Below are 12,000 nucleotides of genomic sequence, written 5' to 3'. Positions count from 1 at the left end.
GTTTTCTTTGGTGCCAGCATGTTAGAAAACCCACTCAGGTAAGGAGGAACTCCTACCTGGATTGGGCACTTTAAACCTCAGGTGAGTGATTTCTCTATGAATTTTCGATGTTTCTCACCAAAAGCGAAGGTTTTAGCCAAAAAAAAAAAAATCGAAAATACCTCGGGACTGGGGGATGTCGGAGGTGCGGAAAACCTCGGGACGTGACGGGTTAAGGCATATGGTCTCACAGTAGACGACGCCAAAGTTCAGTTCATGCGAGATCGTCTCCAAGACAAGGAGACAGCTGTTCAGTTCCTTGATCGTCTCACAGCTTACTTAAATGAGTGGATGGAGAAAGATGAAACTCCTTCCACGCGTGAGGGGATAATTGACCTTATGCTGCGTACACAGCTAGAGAGGTCGTGGCCTGCTGAGCTCATAGCACAGCTTAAGATCTGCCAGGTGAAAGATGCCAGCCAAATGGCAGAAAAGGCTGACACATTCTTTACTGCATACGGGTATCAAACTCGTAAGCAAAACACCTGGAGCAGAAAAGATACTGCCAAATCTGGGAAATCGTCTCAGACTGAACCCCAGCAACAAGGCCATTCTCAGAATAACGGCCAAGGTCCAAAACCGCAGTGGAAGGACCAGGGGCAAAACACTCAGAAACCTGAGTGGAAGAGGTATAACAAGTATCCTAATCAACAGCAGTATCAGCCACGCAACCGACCGTTGGGACAAACTTTTTCACCACCAGCTCAAAAGAGGCAGGAAGCGAATGCAGCCTTCATTCCTCAGCAGCAGCCTGGTGGTCACGTCCCTACCAGTGTGGGTACTTCCCCACAGTTCACTAGTCCCACAGTGACAGTGAACCCCCCTCCACATATGGCCAATGTTCCATCTTCCCAATATAACCCTCAAGGCACAATGTTTGCCGCATCACTTCAAGCAGCCTCATGAGTGGCTAGCTGCTTCCTCCACAGGCCCTCCCACAGGTGACAGTACCTTCCTTGTCCAGCCAGGGTTTGTGGGAGGCATTCCTGTGAAGGTCCTGAGAGACAATGGTTCCTCAGGTTGCTCTCTCAAGCAGAGTCTAGTTCGGCCTGAGCAGTATACAGGTCGACAGATCCATGCAAACCTTATTGATGGATCAGTGAGATTGTTCCCTGAGGCATGTATCCAAGTGGCATCTCCATTTTATACTGGTATGACACTCGCAGTTGTCATGCCAGAACCCTTATTTGACCTTATAGTAGGCAATATTCAAGGAGTCAAGGATAGTTGCTCCGATGATGACGCTACTCAGACTTCGGCTGCTGCGGTAACACGAGCCATGGCTGAGGCTCCAGACTGTGTCACCCCAGTGATCACTGAATCGCTGCAAGATCTGATGTGTAGTCAACTTGTTGTGCAAGAACAACATTCTGACCCGACACTTGCTGCTGTGCGGAACAAACAAAAGGGTCGAGTGATTAAGTATTCACGGGGAGGTCGAGCCAAGTTCCTTCGTAAACAAGGACGGCTCTACCGTGAGTCACGAACACCCGAGGGCGAGGTTCGACTGCAGTTTGTTGTTCCCGCCAAGTACCGCCTAGCAGTGTTACAATGGGGTCATTGTTCAGCCTCAGGAGGTCACATGGGCAAAAGGAAGACCCAGGGCCGTATCCGAGCTGACTTTTTCTGGCCAGGGATGGGACGGGACATAGATAGTTTTGTCCGTTCCTGCAGTGTGTGTCAAAGTAACACCACTAATCAGGGATATGTTCTTCCTGTGCCGTTCATAACCACACCTGTAATCTCCGAGTCAGTTGAGAGACAGGGTAGTGGTGAAGTGGGTTCAGACCTGATGTCTCGCCCATTGGCCCCACAGGACACATTAGGTCCAGGGCCTGTACATACATATTATGTACCGTAGGTTAAGGGGGTGGTGAAAGACTGGGCGAATAATATTTCACCAGGGTTTCCAGCTTTTATTTGAGTAATCCAAGGACCAGCCTGGTTCCCAGTCAAAAGTGTAGACCTGACGTCTCACTTGTTGGCCCCACAGGACACAGTATGTCCAGGGCCTGTACATACACGTGTACTGTAGGTTGAGGGGGAAGTGAGAACTCCGCAAAGGCGACTTGAGGCTATGGAAGACCCGAGTTTGCACAAGGATTCTCAGCTCCCCGATATTAATATAAGTACTGTAGGTTAAGGCACTTCCTCCCATTTTCTATTTTAGTTGGTGATGGGCGAATAATATTTCACCAGGATAGGCATCCTCTGTCGGAAATTTAGGAATAAAGGTTGAGGACCCGTGTGCAGTTCGAGGCTATGGAAGACCCGAGTTTGCACAAGGATTCTCAACTTGCCGACCATGATCGTGTGCTATAATTAATGGCGACCTCGATTGTACGTCGTAGCACTGACTGCTAGGCAGAGAGAGTAATTGTAACATAATAAAATTTTGTCTTCTTGACACTTTTGATGCTCCACCTGAATTAATTTTGCAGGTACAGCAATGGGCGTAGCAGTTTTGCTGTGCGGGCCAGCTGATCGTCTGCCTCACGCTGCTGCCTCTTCTCCTCTGCCTTCGTCGTCGCCATATTATTTACTGTGTCATTTTACACGTAGGTACAGTTACACTACAACTGTCACACCTACACCGTGCATTACATACACCATGCTACACAACAATTAGTTGTCAGTGTAAATGTAGCGAATTTTCGCTCAGTTTGACCTGAATACAGGATTTTCACCATCGTCACGGAGTTTTTCCCCCAAGCTTGCTTCTATTAACGTAAATACGAGTTTTTTTTTTCGCTCACTGGCGACTGTGACTTTCTCCTGTAGCAGGATAGCACACACACCACAGTGTGAATCTTGTATGACTGAGTTAGGATGTGTACATATATATATATATATATCCACAAATTTTTTCCCATAAGGAAAAAATTTAATTTTGTAGGGGCGTAATGTCACGAATCAAATTCGCGACATTTCCCTTTTGTGAGAAGCCACGAACTATTAGTGGAAAACTCACTGTGTATCGCTCAGTTAACCATTTCTCTCTCCATTTCGGGGTATACTTTTCAAAACATTCGTCACTGTTTCAAACGTGACCGATTTAATGCACGTCACTAAGTGCTGTACTGAGCGATACTATTGTTTCTTTATTGTTCGCCCCTGCTTGCCTCGACCGTTAGAAAATGCGGCCTACTGCTCCCCCTTTGTTCCCACGACTTAGGCAGTCCAGTTGTTGCTTTGACGGAGAGAGGTCCTGTGCTCCAGAAGTGTGAGAGGAGAGGTCAGCTAGCACCCAAGCTCCACAAGATCACAGTCTCCAGTGCTCCCACCTTGTTGATACAAAGCATTCATCGACTATAGTATTTCCTTCTTGTATTTCCCTAGTCTTAAGAGTTTAATTAAGGTGATTTTTTTTTTTTTAGGCGTAAGGATTTAGCTTTTGCGTGAGTGAGTGAGTGCGGTCTCATTAATTTGATGTTGAATTGTAACGTTAAATTAATTTTTTTGTAATCAATAAATTTAACAGTTCTTTTTCTTGAGCTTAATGTAAAGTAAACTCTTGTTTCATTTCTCCATAATTAAGCTTATTTCCCACATAGCTCCTAGCTTGCATAGACGTTTTACTATTCATAACTGGTACTTAGACCAGTCTTGTTGTATTAACTTAAAATCCGTTGTGCCACCTGGGAGTTAAGCATCAGCAAGGACCTGATATTATTATTAGTATTAGTTATTTATTGTCAGGGGTGAAGCAACTTTCTCCAGAGGCTAACAGTACTAATTCAGCATTTGTGAGTAATTAGTCTCTGCTGTGTACTGTTGAGAAAGTTTATAAATTCTCGTTCTTAGAGAATCGTGTGAAGAAGCAGCGTAAAGTAATCATTGCTTGATGTAGCAAGACAATCATTGTCCCTGCTCTTTAATATTATTGAATATTAATATCAATTAAATAATATTTAAGCATTTATTTTAAAAACCCAGTGATATAAAAAAAAAACTGTGACACCCTCTCCCCACGCCAATCTACACAACTTCCATATCCACTCCACAACAATCTCACCCCCATACCTCAGTATTTCACCACACACCCCATCAATTCCTGGGGCCTTCCCCAACTTGATCTTCTTCACTGCTTCCACTACTTCTGCCGTACTGATCTCTTCCTCCCTCCTCTCATCTCTTCTTCTCCCAGCCATTCCCCAACCACTTATACTCGCACTGCTCTCACTCTCTACATTCAACAAATTCTCAAAGTTCTCCTTCCATCTCCTCAATTTCTCTCTCTTCTACACCAACAATCTATTATTCCTATCTTTCACCGCCCTACTATTTCCCCTTTCACACTGCCTTACTTTCTTTGCCTCCTTCCAAAACAATTTCTTACTCTCCCTCCATTTCACACTCAGATTCCTCCCAAACTCTTCATCCACATTCTTCTTACTCTCCTTCACCAGTCTCTTCACCTCCCTTCCCCTGCTCACATATACCTCTCTCTTCTCTCTCTCCTCTTCTCCCCTACCTCTACTCGCTAACCATTCACTATATGCCTTCTTCTTTTGTTCTACAGCTCGTTTCACCTCATCATTCCACCATGCTGTCCCTTTCACACCCTTGCATCTCCTCCTCACTCCACAAACCACCTCACACGCTGCGCCTAGCTCTTCCGTGAATATCTTACATACGTCTTCAACCCCTTCCATCTGCTCTAGCTCATACCTTCCCAATCTTTCTTACACTATGCTCTTATACTCTGCCATTCTCTCACTATCTTGCAAATTCTCCACTCCTCTCACAGGAACTGTTTCCTCCTGTCTTCCCCTTCGTCTCCTCATCCATTTTCTTTGCAGCTTTACCTTGGCCATCACTAAGTGATGGTCTGAGACTTCATTCCCCCACCCTCTCCACACTCTTGCATCCAACACTTGTCTTCTCATTCGCTCATCCAAACACACATAGTCTATCATTGCCTTTCGTTCAACAAGTTCACCATCCATCCTTCTCATTACTCTCCATGTATACCGGTGTATCATCTTATGCCGAAAGTAGGTGTTGGCTATTGCCAACCCCTTACCAGCACAGATGTCCACCAAAGCACTACGGTACCATTCCCACCTACTTCAGCTGGCACACCCCACTGACCAACCACTCCATCCACTCGTACATTCCCAACTTTGCCATTCATGTCTCCAATCAAAAGCACTCTCTCGCTCCTCTCAGATTTGTTCATACATGCTCCTACTCTCGCCCAAAACTCATCTTTCACTCTTGCCACTCGGTCCTCTGTCAGAGCATACACGCATACAGTCGCCCACACTTGTATACCTACTTTCATCCTCACCCATACAATCCTTGCACCCACTGTTCCATACTGTCTTATATTCTACTTCCACCTTGCTTATCATCAGACATACTCCCTCTCTTGCCCTCTCATTCTCATTGACTCGCGTACATATACCTAAACCATATTCCCATTCTCTCACCCTTTCACCTTACCATTTAGTTTCAGTCAATCCACATATATCCACTTTTGCATCCTCAAGCACCTGATCAATCTCTCTTTCACTTCATCATTCACTCCTCTCACATTCCAATTTCCCGCCCTCAGAATGTCCTTTGTCCATTCCTTAGTTGTCAACGTATGATCCGTCCTGGTCCGAGACCCTTTTTTCGCATGTTTAGTTAGTTCTTTTTACGGGGTGAGGCACTAACCCACCACCAACCCTTTTAGTCGCCTCGTACGACAAGCAGGGATACTGGGGGAGTATTCTTGAAACCCCGCTACCCCCAGGGGGTAAAAATGTGGAACGCTTTACGATTTTGCGTGTCTTCATTGCACAGGGGCCATGCTAATCTTCTCTGTATCGTTCCAATTTTAGTATATCTACTGCCGAAGCAATAATAATAATAATAATAAAAATACTAATACTAATAGCGAAATCTGTGCCGTTAGCCTGCCTGACCATGCATTACGAGGCCAGATTGAGATGGAATCCATATCAGATGCATTCTGATGCACTTTGATTTTGATTGCATCTGTGCCTGACCTTAAAGAAATACATTACAACTGTAAGGACTTAATGTCAGCTAGGTATAACTATTAGTCAGCTGCAGTATGTTCAGTGTGATAACTTAGTTTCTAGTGTATAGGCCTAGTTATTGATGGGGTTCAGTTCTTTATATTAGGGGCTATAACCCTGAGAAATAACTGCAGCACTTCCATTTGCTTCTGTGAACAGAATGACAGAGCCATTTGTATGCATAATTTGGTTCAATTAGGCTTAGTAACTTTATTATCTGGTTGCTGCACGGTTTCAAGTTTTGCTTGCTGATCGAATTCAAGACGAGTTTGCACAAGCAATTTTAAGATGACAGGTTGGTAATGTTCCGCTGAAATGTGATATGTTCCACGGAGCAGGGAAGTACTGTTGCTCTCGCACTTGCTCCTGATCAAATTGGGCCTCTGGAGCACAGTTGAAGTTTTCACAATCCATTGTGATCATTACGAGCCTCTTCTTAGGAAGCCGTGCAAGACTTTACTGCAGGGATTCATACTTGTTTAAGGATTACCATGCTATGCAATTATCCTCACTGATACGATCGCATATGCTGAGGATGTTGAATTCCTCTTGCACATTCAGAATATTTATGTTGGAAGGACAGGCTAATGTGATTCCCATTGCACTTTCTGCAGCTTTTCCAGCCTTTCAATCGTCCTGTTTCATTCGAGAGGAAAAAGCGTGTAGAACAATAAATTAGAGATTTAATGCAAACTAAATACGTAATCTTAACTACTGTTATATTCAAACTATACCTACGGTTAAAGCCTGTAATTGCCATAAGTGATCCGAGCCTTTGAAATTCACGTTTCCGTATGGTAGACACAAGTCTATTAAGAGGGACCTTAGATCAAGGATATCTACATCCATTGACTTACTCTAGCTGATATCTATTTGAAATTTTTATTTCACAGATCATACCTCCTTTGTCTGGGTGACCTTCAGTTCAGAATCTTAGTTTCAACAGCTGAGGCGATCAGACCCATTTTCTTACATGGGTCTGACAGCTGATTTAAATAATTTTTTTACTTTGAATCCCAGATATATGGACAACTATAGTATCAACATAGCTGATACTGTGATTAAAAGGTTGCAGTGGCGGAAACTGGCTAAGATATTAAGTACTGTAGAGTGGGACGCATAATAGTTTCTTATTTTTTTGCCTAGCTCAAAATGTCTGGCCCTACCTCATAAACAGGGAAACTAAAAATGTCCTCTCGTTAGATTAATTACTCCTAATCCATCCGAGGGGCCACTCACCAACGTCATTTTGGCTGAGTGATAAAGGATAATGTGACAGTTGGCTATGGCAAAAGCAGAAATTGGGTTGAGAAAGGTTTACATCAGTAGCTGTTGTGAGGCATGAAGGCATAAAATACAATGGTGAACACTTTGAAAGGAAATCTAGTAACTGGGGTGACAAGAGGACATTAATTATATGGGTGACTCTATTGAGGATTACAGTAGCAAATTTTACTTTAACAAATGACGAGGGAAACTGGCTAGGATGTTCAGTTGGTTAGGCTTAGGAATGGGAATAAAGAGACTGTTTGTTCGGCTGCATGGAAGTTCCCAAGTTCTGCAACTCATAGTTCAAGAACGGGGTTGTCCAGTTCATGGTTGAATATTTCAAGTAATACCACCCTCCCTGGGAACCATACCTTTACCTTTGGTCGGAGCCAGCTTTTGGTCAAAATTCATTAAAGAGTAAATTGCTTTCATTTTGATGGGTTAATAAATTAATTTTTCTCTTCTGTGGTGATTCTCATTAATTTAGCTTGCGAGGAGGGTGAGAGATTATTGAAGTAAATTGCTGGCTTTCTGCTATAAACCTAAGTACGTTGCCTCACCTATTTTTTTGTATGGAAATTTTTAAATATCCTTCCACACGCATATGAGAGCTGCGTGAGCGTTAAGATTGTGCACAATTTTCTCCCAATTTGACTGTCAAGAGTTTCTTCATACGCTCCCTAGCAGTATTAAAGGTATCCTGAAAAAGCTAGACGTAGCGACAGTATTATTCATCTTATATTCCAGCCAAGCTCTTTCGGCAATTGCCATAATGCTCAGAGTTTGGTGTCAGTGTAATGATGGTTTTTGTTATTAGTTTTATCTTTATCTAGTTTAGATAAGCGGTTATTAGAGGCTGCTAAGCGGTACTGAATGAGACAAGCATGTCTAATGAGGTTTTCTATGGCCCTTTTTATGGTATGAGCAGACTGAGCAATAAAGGTTGTCACGTTGGGTTTGTAGGAGAAGTACTGCAATTGTTTTCATTGGTATGTCCCTCTAAGAGTGGTGGTCGGGTCGGGGAGACAGTTGGTTTTGAGTCTAGGGGTATAGTCAGACATCATATATGGAGTAACAACTAATGTACAGTCAACATGAGTAACATCAACACCTAGACATAAATCTGGGATGCCTTCATATTGTGTAGGCTCCGTATCCCCCAAAGTCTGCACATTGCCATGTTCACTGAACAGAGAAAGCAATAATTCCCATTTCTGTTGCTAAACTGTAAGTTACTTAGTTACCTGTGCAGGGCATCATAGTCACTAAGCATTAATGTGGCTTCTAACCAGATGCACAGTGGAAGTTCAAGTTAACAGATCCATTTGTGCCTGGCGTCCAAGAAAAAACAAAACAAAAAAACAGCGAGATTGGGCATTTTCAAACATTATTAAAGGGTGGAATCGCAGGGTAGGAACCAATGAGCCTCACGACCATGAGCCGATCGATAAGCGAACGATGAAACACTTAGTACTCTTCTAGGAAAATCCCTCAGAATGGAGACCCCAGACACACTGGAGGCACATGTAGCCTAGCGTTCTAAATAGATGACGGAACTACAGTAAGCATTTTCAAAAGTTAATATAGGGGGGAAACCCAGGTTATGGACCAATGCCCATTGCGAACATGAGCTGATAGGCGGATGGCAGTAACCAGTAGTGCCTTTCCAGCAAAATCCCTCACACAGGAACTCTAGGTACTAGAAAGTTAATGCAGAGTGCATAAAGAGTGAACACATGGGAAGCATTCTCTAGGTGTAATTTTACACCAGGAACTGAACATCAGAATTATTCTAGCGTCAAGAACTTCATGCTGAAAGGACTTTTTAATGTTAATGATGACAGTGACGATAGACAATGTTAGTGTGTTCAGCACATACTCGTACTTTTTTGTGAATAAAAAAATTTATTTTCTGTAATGAGTGAATATTCCATCAAAGACTATTCCTCTGTGATGAGAAACCTTTGTCTGTAGCATTTTGTGCGCAGTGGTGCATGGTAGTGAGACCTGGGCAGGAAAGGAAGAGGATATTCCTAGGCTCAGACGTACAGAAATGACAATGATCAAGCGGATGAGTACTCCGTCTTTAAATGCGAGGCCTGGGGGATTAGTTATGAAGAGTTGAGAGGATGGATGGGACTGAAATGCATTGGTGTTGTGAAAATAAGTAGTAGACCGAGATGGTCTGGGCATGTGGAGAGGACTGAGGATGAAAATTGGGTGCAGAAAGTTAGAAGCGTAAACATCGGTGGTAGGGTTGCGAAAGACAAACCGAAAACAAACGAAAAAAATACTAGGACGAGGTCTTAGAGTGTGGCCTCAGGAATGAGTGATTGAACTGGGAGGCTGGCAGAGAGCGAGCAGCATGAAGAGTCGCCACTAGGTGACCAAGACTGACACACGGAAGCACGTTAAAGCCTTTATAAACGATACGATATGATACGTATCACAGTTCATTTAAAATAGGTCCCTTTTTTGGTCTGTGGGAAGTTATAAACAGGGTAAGTAAATTTACCTTTTTCCTGTTTTATTTGTTCAGGGAAGCTGCTTAAGATATTACAATGATTCACCAAAATGATTAACTTATGAGATGAAGAAACGCCCTTAATAAGTAAAATTTTATTGTCGCATTGGAGGGGGCTAGAACATTAAAATATATCATCAATTGTTCAGCCTCCCTTGCTCTTCTTAATCACCTTTAAGTCAAAGATGCTGTACCGATACGATTCCTTTACAGTGGAGAGTACTCCGTGGAAGCTTTTCAGTGACTTCTCATTACGTTGCACCTCATTATTCTGAAAAGTATAATTTTCTTTCAGTTCTTAGAATGAAGGCGCATGTGAGGTGGGTGGCTCAGTGGTTCCCACACTCTGGAAAAAATGCCACAACTCGCCAGATTTCTTAATGTAAAGTGCAAAAGTGGGGTCAGCTTGAATTACCCTCTGTTATACAATTTTTGTGTTACTTACCTGAAAAGAGGATATTTATTGATTTATCTGCATAAACTACTGGAGAAAAAATGGCTTCGATTTCAAAATATAATAGAAACGGAAGGTTGCGTCCATCTCAGTTTAGGGACAGTCTACAGTACATGCGAATATTATGTTGCCTGAGTATTGATCACTGTCATATTTTTAGGTGGTGAATGTACAGCTGTAAGGAAAAATAGTAAATGAATATAACGATATTGTACCTTACATAACAAATGAATGAATTATAGTACTTAAACAATCGAAGATCGTATGAACTCACTGAGCTCATATGGAGGCACGTAGTTTAGGAAGGGCCTGGCTGCAGGCGAAAATCATCTAAACTGCGCATGCGCCAGAGTCTCGTCGCTGATTGGCCATGTTTTCTCTCAGCTGGCAAACGTAAACAACAGAATTTTAAGCAAATCAATAGCAGAAACTAACAAAATTTTGCACCTTCTGCTCGTCACAGCTTTAGATGGGTTGGCTGTTATAATATTATTGTACTGTCTGTCACTCACACACAGCTTTGGAAGCTTTAAAATATATTTCCTTTAGTAATCGACGATTTATGAACGAATTTGATAATCATGTTGTAAATGACAGGTTTGGACTTGAGTTGTCAGATTAGCTTAGAAGTAAATATATATTTTTTTCTTGGCGACAAAAATTGTCTTAGGCTAAATACTTTATGGACGTTTCCCTTAGCCTAGCTTATTCTACAGGAGCTGGGGCTTGTTTTTGTTATTCTGGTTTTAGTGTCTAATCTGCGGAATATTAGGTTTTACCCTATAGGCCTATACTGATATATGTTTTTAAGTCATTCTTTGATATTTTCTTGTGTATTTGGATGATTCCTACAATAGGTTACATAAGGTTAGGTTAGGTTATTATAAAAGTAATATTTTATCATTTCTGACTGAAATGAATCTCAGCGAGTATGGGTTTAAAGGTATTTCTTCAGAAGACAGCCACCTGGCCAATACCATCGATTTTGATATCACTAGATAGCCTAGGTAATTGATCATATTGTCCATGAATGATGATTTTGAAGATCAGAAAGCATCCTGAACACCACCCAAACCTAACCCACCCAACTTGATACAACCTAACAGCTTCCCACGAATGCCACAATGGGTTAGTTAGACTAGGTTAGATTAGGCTGTGTTACGACTGTGCTAGGTTATCAAGATGGGTTAGGCCTAAGCTGGGTGGGTTAGGCTTGGTTGGTGTTCAGAATTCTTTCCGATCTTCAGAATCATGGCCAATAACCTATCCAATGATACCGAAATTGATGGTATTGGCCACGTAAAAATTTTCCAATCTTACGCTAGCATAGGACAGGCCTAGACCTACCCATTATAAAAAAAAAAAAAAAAATCTGTCTTAAACTCGTGCTTCACCTTGTTCATGACAGTCTCATGATCTTGAAGAAGGTGCTTCCGGTAGATTCTTAACCCACCCCGTCCCGACCGATTTTCCACCACTGACTCCCCCCCAATCCCGACTAATTTTGGAAAAAAAAAAATTTGGGTCAAACCTCCGCTTTTGGTGAGAAACATCGAAAATTCATAGAGAAATCGCTCATCTAAGGTTTAACCGTACAATCCCGCCGTTGGCATGGTGCCGATGGTACGAAACGTCTCGAGTAATCCCAGCGACGTGATGGTGCCGACAGCAAATTTCGAGCG

The 12,000-nt window shown here is 42.5% G+C and overlaps 1 non-coding gene across 1 annotated transcript; it reads right to left on the bottom strand.

Moving 5' to 3' along the window:
- Positions 1 to 5,787: 5,787 nt before the first annotated feature.
- Positions 5,788 to 5,892, bottom strand: LOC145408866 (U6 spliceosomal RNA). Its single transcript, XR_013898984.1, has one exon. It is a non-coding gene; the product is annotated as a U6 spliceosomal RNA (small nuclear RNA).
- Between the last annotated feature and the right edge of the window lie 6,108 nt (positions 5,893 to 12,000).

The sequence above is a fragment of the Coenobita brevimanus genome, chromosome 78 (assembly GCF_032717465.1).
Source record: "Coenobita brevimanus isolate Jiangsu-jjx chromosome 78, ASM3271746v2, whole genome shotgun sequence".
NCBI classification, from domain to species: domain Eukaryota; kingdom Metazoa; phylum Arthropoda; class Malacostraca; order Decapoda; family Coenobitidae; genus Coenobita; species Coenobita brevimanus.
This window is presented reverse-complemented; position numbering and strand designations above follow the sequence as displayed.